Raw genomic sequence first — 8,897 nt, 5'->3', positions numbered from 1 at the left:
GTGTTTAGTTTTGGGCCACCCATTACAGAAAGGATGTGCACAAATTGGACAGAGTCCAGAGAAGGGCTACAAAAATGGTGAGGGGGCTGGGGGACAAGACTTATGAGGAAAAACTAGGGAGAAAGGGCTTATTTAGTTTAGAAAAGAGGAGAGTGGACTTAATAGCAGCCTTCAACTACCTGAAGGGGGGTTTGAAAGAGGATGGAGCTGGACTGTTGTAAGTAGTGCCAGATGACAGAACAAGGATCAATGCTCTCAAATTGCAGTAAGGGAAATTTAGGTTAGATATTAGGAAGAATTTTCACACTAGGAGGGTAGTAAAACCCTGGAGCAGGCTACGCAGAGAGGTGGTGGAAGCTCCATCCACTGTGGTTTTCAAAACCTGGCTACATGTTGCTTTTCCTTGGATGATCTTGTTGGGGATGGTCCTGCTTTGAGCAGGGGGTTGGACTAGATGTGACCTTCTGAGGTCCTTTCCAACCCTAATTTGCTATGATTCTGTGATTCTATTCTGGTATATCAGCCCAACTTCCTATCTGCTCCAGCTTTTGAGACAATTGTTTCACCACTATTTCTGACAAAAAACCCTCCTTGGTCTCTACCCCTCCCTCCCCACCAGCAGAGGATGAGTGTGACCCCATAGGACCAGGTTCTCACAGTTACCCAAAGACAAAACGTCTGAGCCCAGTGCAGTTTGCACACAGCCCCCACCAGCTTCTTCCTGCCTGGCTGGCTCCACAGGAGGTCTTGGGGTTTGGCCACACCACAAAATGGAAAGAAGCAGAGAGCCAAGTGCCCATGTGCCCATTGCTCTCATGGTCCCACTTGGGCTCTAGGCACAGAGATGTGAACTCAGCTGGGGCAGGTTTCTCCATCTTAAACCCACTCCCCCTTGTTTCTGTCTCACTGCACCTTCTTTCACATGTCTCACCTGTGCAAGTGGGATTATTCCACCTCTTCCCTCTTTCACCTAGCTATAGACCTTGGGTTCCTGTCCACTACCTCACCATCAACACAGCAAGAAAAACACCACAAGGAGTAGGGTTGTTCCAGGAACCCAGAAACCATTCAAGATGAACTACTTGACCCCAGTGCAATTTGACCATACAACCTTCTGATCTGGAGTCAGACATGCTACTGCTGCACCATGGAGCCACATGCTTTACATATTTCTCTTTTCCTCTTCATCTCTCTGCCAGAATGCACTTGGGAATTATCCTTCCCCTCATCTTCCATGTGTGGCATGTGTGCTTTGGGACACCACAAAGGAGTCTGGGGCATCAGAAGGGGTGTGCAAAACAGGCCCTATTCGATTTGGATTCGGCCTGAATCAGGGACAGTGATTTGATTAATTGATTCTCATTACTGTCCTGATTTGATTTGACTGAATCCAAATCTGAAGATTTGATGCTAATTCAGAGAATCACCCATTCGGACATAGATACAGCTTTAAATGTTTTATTTCTACATACCTCGAGGTACCAGCATAGCTTCTGATTTGTGTGTATGTGTCTGTGTGTATATCCCAGACACCTGGTGTGTGTGTGTGTGTGTGTGTGTGTGTGTGTGTGTGTCCCAGACACCTGAGTAGGTATCCCAGGCACCTGGGTTTTGTGTGGCACACCTGAGTTCTATCTTTGTCCTGAGTACCTAGGTTTTGTATGTGTGTATGTGTGTCCCAGATGTCTGAGTTCTGTGTGTGTGCCCTTGCCACCTACATTTTGTGTGTGTGACCCAAATGTCTGAGTTCTGTTTGTGTGTGTGTTTGTGTATGTGCATCTGGGATGCCTGGGCTGGTGTGTGTATGTGTTCATTCCAGACACAAGTTTTCTGTGTGTGTGGATGTCTAAGGTCTCTGGGTGTGTCCCAGGCACCTAGGTTTTGTGTGTGTGTGTGTATCGGGGGGTGGGGGGGTATCAGAGGGGTGTGAGTGTGTATGTGTTCATCTTGGACACCTGAATTTTGTGTGTTCCTGGCATCCCAGCTGTCCAAGCATGGATGTGGTCTGGACACCCACATTGCATGTGTGTATGTGTTGAGGATGCCGAGTTGTGTTTGCTGTGTATCCCAGACTTGAGTTTTGTGTGCGTGTGGCCTGGGTGCTTGGTGTGTGTGCACGGGCATGCATCTCACATACAGCAGTTGGTGTGTGCAGTCTCCCCCAGCTGGGTTCCCTTGGTCCTGCTCTGTGGGGAAGCCCTACTGTGCAGCCTGGGTCCTCCTGGTCTGCCCTCGTCACTGACCCAGGACCCACAGCCCCAAGGCCAACAATCCCAACCTCTGGCATCCGCATCCTTGCCCTGAGCTCTCCGGAGACCCTCGGGGCACTGCACCTGCCTTGACACCCCCAAGCTCCAGGGTTCTGCCTGCTTCCCCATGGGGTGGGGAGGGATGTTACCCTCATCAGATTTGTGCTGGGGTCTCCCCAGTGCCTCACCCACTTGGCTGTACAGGTTCTGGTCATGCTCCTGGGTCAAGCTGGGACTGCAGACATGGGGAGGGGAGAAGGGGGCAAGAAGCAGGGGGTCAGGCCAGCCCCAACCCCACCATCCTGCCCCCTGCCCCACCTCCCAGCCACACAGTCACCATCAGCTGTGTGCCATCACTGGCCAGGGACATGCCCACATGGATGGGCATGCTCTCAATTCCACCTGCAATCAAAGAAGAGATGGGCAGGGGTTACTAACTCTCAACTCAGACAACACAGGCATCTCTGCCCTAGCCCCCTCTGCTCACAGCTTGCAGCCCCCTTCCCCCCACCGAGAACTCAGGCATCCAGGCTCCCAGCCCCCACTGCTCTCACCCTGCAGCTCCCCTCCCCTGCCCTCCCAGGAAACCGAGGCATCCCTGCTCCCAGACCCACTGCTCACCCCCATCCCACCCTTCCTCCACCCAGATCCCCTCTCCCCCAACTCACTGGGCACCAGGACAGGCTCACATGAGTTGGTGGGAACAGTGCATTGGTACAGGCACCCTGGGGTGTTGTGCTCCCTGCAGGAACAGGCAGCGGTTAGGGGAACCTTCTGCAGAACCTGGGCATCCAGGCTTCTAGTGCCCAAGTTCCCTGGTTCCCCTGCCTCAGTTCCAGTCAGGCTATTATATCTGTCCTGTCTCAGCCCCTGGCTTCCTGGTGACAGCTGAGGTCTTTGGGGTTGTGAAAGGGGAACCAGGAGGCTGCAGCCTGGGCTGAATATGGACAAGAGGAGATGCACCCAGCACAGGCAGTGGCCCAGAGTTTCCTCATGGCCCCAGGGAGTCTCTCTGCCCTGGTGAAGAACCCAGGCATCCTGGCTCCCAGCCCCACTGCTCTCATCCCCCAACCCCACTCCCCTCCTAGGGAACCCAGGAATCCAGGCCCTTAGCCCTCCTCTGCCCCAATACTCAACTGCGGGGCTGCCCCTACCTGCCATTTCCAAAGTCCAGGACCTGTCCAATGCCAGGGGCCAGGACAACTGGGTGGGCCATTTCAAAGTTATACCCCAGGGCCTAGGGAGGGGCCAGGGCTGAACCTAGGGGGACACACAGCAGGGGACCAGAATACCCAATCCCTGGCACCAACTCCAGCACTGGACACAGCTTTGTGACACCTGCCTCCAGACACCCACCCTGGAGCCAGCCACAGCTCCATTATACCTAGCCCATGACACCCACCCCAGAGCTCATTGCAGCTCCATTATAGCCAGCCCATGGAACCCATCCCAGATCTAGCTTCAGCTCCATTATATCCAGCCCATGAGCCCACAGGGCTGTGCTGGAAGAAAGGAGCCCCCTCACCTCCATCCTGGAATGGCTGCAACAGTCGCTAAGGGCTGGGGGCACTGGTAGGGTAACCATATTTCCAGTTCCAAAAATGAGGACACCTGTTACACAGGGAGGGAGGGGGCAGTCATATGTGGATGCCCTGCCCCTGCCGACTTTGTTGCCCCTCCCTCCCAAGCCACAGCCTACCTACCCCCAAGCTGTGCTGCTGCCCCACACTCCCCTGCCCTTCCAAACAAAGGCACCAGGCCCAGTGCCTTCAGCCCAGCCATGCAGCTCCCTGCTGCCCTTGAAGGGCCTCCCACTCCCCTTCCCTCTACTGCAGGGTCAGGCATGTCCTCCCAACCTCCCCTGCCCCCAATAGATCAGGAGCCCAGACAGATTCCCTCAGTGCTGGCACACACCTGCTCCTACTCACACAGCTATCCCCTGCACACATCCCTGCCCCCCACCACACACACATATGTGCACACTCATGCAAGTGCCCACCCCAAGGCCCTCCAGTCGGTCCTCAAACCCTGGCCCTTCAGACCCTACCAACCCCAGACTGACCTGCATACAGCAGCTGGGGTGACTAACACATAATGCCTGACTGCATGCTCCCATTCTTTGCCGTGGTTTCCAGACTGGCCCCAGGCCCAGCCGAATAAGCTAGTGGATGAGGACTCCTGGCTCCACTGGCATTCTGCTGCATGATGGAGTACACACTTTTCTCCTCCAGCTGGGTTCCCGCTCCTGGCATGGGTAGCCCCTTGGCTGGGCTGCTCACAGTGCAATCAATGGCTGTAGGCCAACCAGCAGGAAAATGACTGCCCCACATAGGCAGACACCTCTGTCACAACCAGCAGCAGGCACTGGCCGCACCCACTCATACTTTCCAAGGGATGAGCCTAGGGAAAGGCCCCACACTTTCCTGAAGAGGGTCTTGAACCCCAGCCCCTCAGGTTAAAAGTCTGAAGCTCTATCAACTCAGCTTCCCAGGCCACATGCAAAGCAGCTGCTGCCCTCTTTTCACCATGGTTGCTACCCAGCCCTGAGCCCAGCCAAAGAAGCTAGCTGACAAGGACTCCACCTGGCTCCTCTGGCACTCTGCTGCACAGCGAAGTGCACATGTTTCTGCTCCATCTGGGCTCCCCTCTCCGAACATGGGCAGCCCCTTCCACATCTCCACACCACTGCCCCAGACTCCCCAAACTCTGCCCTGAAGACTCCTTGCTCAAGAACATGCTTCCCTGAAGATGGCTCCCTCAGCTCCTTTCTCTGATTGATGTGGCAAACCATCTTTGGGGGAGGGCCCTTTGTGGGCCGGTGTTCCCCCCGCCGGTGTTCAGGCAAGACGGTTACCTCTCCCTCCCTTCTTCTCTTTTCCTCTCTATCAATCAATGTGGCAACTGTGGTCACATCGGGGAGGGCCCTTAGCGGGCCAGCCGTACCCCCACCAATGTTCAGACAAAGCAGCTACCTCATCTACCTGTGTGACCCCCACTGTTGGAGACGAGGCTCTTCCCCCCCACAGAGGAGGAGGTTTGGCCGAACCCATGCCGAGTGAGACCGAGCTTCCCTGGGAGCCCTCCCAGAGGTCTAACTGTCATAACCCAAAGGTATGATTTTGTATGTGTTTCGGCACTAGAATTATACCCGCTAAATTGCAGCTTTGTTGCATGGTGGAGTTTTTTGCTCCAGAGGAGACCCCCGGTGCAAGGGAGAATTTCCCGCCAATTTGTAGCTTTATTTGCAGGGTGCATTGCTCAAGTTGCAAGAGAAATGCATGGTGCAAAGGAGTTCCCACCACCCGCATGCAAATTTGTTCCCTGCTATTGGCTAGTTCTAAATTATTCCCACGTGGCGGCTAATGATTGGCCTGCTAGCCGTATAAGAGGCTTGAGCGGTTTCCGCCCAAGCCGAAGAGGACTCCACATCCATCTCGTGGGGACTCTGGGTACATGGCAGGGTAATAGAAACCCTGTGTGAGATTCAGAGGAGTTTGGCGACCTGATCCATTGCCCACCTCTTTCCGTCTTCGATTGATAATTTTTTATAAGACATATCTACAAAGTTTCCATTTCGGTGGTGCGCTTGTCCAGGGCAACCGGAGCTCTGTTTCCGTGGAGCCTAGCAAACTCCACGTGATTGTTCGTGTTGTTTTGTCTGTAACCACAACTCAAGCAAGTTTTCCAGCCTGCACCGCAACCATCTTCGGTGTAAGTAAACAATCTTTAAATCTACCATTACGAGTCCATGCCTAATTCTAGCGTGTCGCCCGTTCTCTCTGACCCCGCGTGCCCGAGCTGCTGGCCACAGCCCGCGTGCACAAAGACGGGTCCGCATATCGCTCCCGGCTCACACATGGCGACAGGGACAGGATCGGGAGGCGGCCCGCACACTAACCACACTCGGAGATGCCAGTGAGAGTCGGCAGGCCCAGCTGGGGGAGCCTTGCATGGGTCCCTGCCCTGCCCCTCTGCCCTTCCTGTCTCATGGATGCCATATTCTCTAGCATTCACTGTGCAGGTGCCTGCCCTTCCCTCCCCGCTGTTCTTCCCCATGCCACTGCGCTGCAGTCCCTGCACCTTCCCCACCCCGGGGAAGGGGCCCTGCATTGTCACCGAGGGGCAGGTGGCTGCAGGTGGGAAAGTTACTGGCCCTCCTGGGTCAGTGGGTGCCCATCTGTGTGTCAGAGATCAGAGAAGCACCAGCAGCCCCGCCCCCCGCCCCGCACCGGAGCAGTAAAACTTTCACCTGACAGGCGGGTAGTGATGGATGGGGTGAAAGTAACCAGGCACAGACGCGTGTTGGTTACAGGAATTTGTTTACTTACATCGCCCAGATAGTGACGTGCGACGCAGGCTGAGCCTTTGTTCTGTTACAGTTGCATCGATTATAGCCAAACGTATGGGTTATAGCCAAGCAATGACGGACGTGGCACCGAAAACGTGCTATCGTGCCTGCAGGGCTTTACTACGTCAAAATTAACGATGACGGGGAGTATTGACAGCTGATCAGACCGTCAATCTACTCTGGTGATGGACTCAGGTCTCTCCTCAGAGGTTTCTCCGGGGTTCTCCAACTTGGCGGGAGTTGCTAAACTATTTATACAGAGGTACAGAGGTGTCTGACGGAGATACCCAATGATGAACCGTTATGTGGAATCTTTAATTTTCTGGCAAGCAGCAGTTCTTTGTGCTCTCAGGTTGCTATCAGGTTACAAGGTAGTGGGTTAGGTTTTCTGCCTGTTACGTATGAGGTTATGATGAGGGGCTTACGCTTGTTTCTTGACCAATTGCAGGGATTTATGGCAGGGCTATCCCCTTTCACCCTGACCAGTCTTAAGTTTCGTTTCTTGTTTGTGACGTTGGCATAAATTATATACAGCTCTCCGCCAGGATTTTGTTTCAGGGGTTTCTGGCAAGAATTTCTTTTTTAACCCACTTTTTAGTTGACTACTTGAATGGTATCTCTTGCTAGTGGCATGGACACTGATTAACTGGGTTGTGACACTGCGAGGCTCCCCTGCCCCACTCTCCCTCACCCAAGGAACACGGCTACCTGGTTGATCCTGCCAGTAGCATATGCTTGTCTCAAAGATTAAGCCATGCATGTCTAAGTACACACGGCCGGTACAGTGAAACTGTAATGGTGTAATAACCATTAAATCAGTTATAGTTCCTTTGGTTGCTCCAACCGTTACTTGGATAACTTTGATAATTCTAGAGCTAATACATGCTGATGAGCACTGACCTCTGGGGATGCATGCATTTATCAGACCAAAACCAACCTGTGGTCGCCCTGCCACTTTGGTGACTCTAGATAACCTCAGGTCAATCACACGGCCCTGTGGCAGTGGCAATGCATTCGAATGTCTGCCCTATCAACTTTTGCTGTTACTTTTTGTGCCTACCTTGGTGACCATGGGTAATGGGGAATCAGGGTTCGATTCTGGAGAGGGAGCCTGAGAAATGGGTACCACATCCAAGGAAGGAAGCAGGCATACTAATTACCCACTCCCGACCTGGGGAGGTAGTGATGAAAAATAACAATACAGGACTCTTTCGAGGCCCTGAAATTGGAATGAGTACACTTTAAATCCTTTAACGAATATCTATTGGAGGGCAAGTCTGGTGCCAGCAGCCATGGTAATTCCAGGTCCAATAGCATATATGAAAGTTTCTGCAGTTAAAAAGCTCATAGTTGGATCATGGGATTGAGCTGGTGGGTGCCGTGAGGTGAACTACTGCCTTTCCCAGCCCCTGCCTCAGCACTCCCCTGATGTTCTTAACTGAGCGCGAGGGGGGTCCAAAGCATTTACTTTGAAAAAAATTAGAGTGTTCAAAGCAGCCTGGTTGCCAGAATACTCCAGCTAAGAATAATTAATAAGACTCGGTTCTATTTTGTTGGTTTTTGGAACTGGGGCCATGGTTAAGAGGGATGGCTGGGGGCATTCGTATTGTGCTGCTAGAGGTTAAATTCTTGGACTGGCACAAGACTAACCAAAGTGAAAGCATTTTCCAAGAACGTTTTCATTAATCAAGAATGAAAGTCAGAGGTTCAAAGATAATCAGATACTGTCGCAGTTCTGACCATAAACAATGCCAACTAGAGATCCCGTGGCGTTATTCCCATGACCCACCAGGCAGCTTCTGGGAAACCAAAGTCTTTGGGTTCTGGGGGAAGTATGGTTGCAAAGCTGAAACTTAAAGGAATTGATGGAAGGGCACCACCAGGAGTAGAGCCTGTGGCTTAATTTGAGTCAACACGGGAAACCTCACCCGGCCCAGACATGGAAAGGATTGACAGATTGATAGCTGTTTCTCAATTCTGTGGGTGGTGGTGCATGGCTGTTCTCAGTTGGTGGAGCGATTTGTTTGGTTAATTCTGATAATGAACGAGACTCTGGCATGCTAACTAGTTATGCAACCCCCGAGCGGTCAGTGTCCAACTTCTTAGAGGGACAAGTGGCGTTCAGCCACCCAAGATTGAGCAATAACAGGTCTGTGATGCCCTTAGATGTCCGGGGCTGCACGCGCGCTACACTGACTGGCTCAGCGTGTGTCTACCCTATGCTGACAGGTGCGTGTAACCCATTGAACCCCATTTATAATGGGGATTGGGGATTGCAATTATTCCCATGGACGAGGAAT

This window comes from Alligator sinensis, unplaced genomic scaffold (assembly GCF_000455745.1).
Source record: "Alligator sinensis unplaced genomic scaffold, ASM45574v1 scaffold332_1, whole genome shotgun sequence".
Taxonomy (NCBI): domain Eukaryota; kingdom Metazoa; phylum Chordata; order Crocodylia; family Alligatoridae; genus Alligator; species Alligator sinensis.
The sequence above is the reverse complement of the archived record's forward strand: the minus strand, read 5'-3'. Positions refer to the sequence as shown.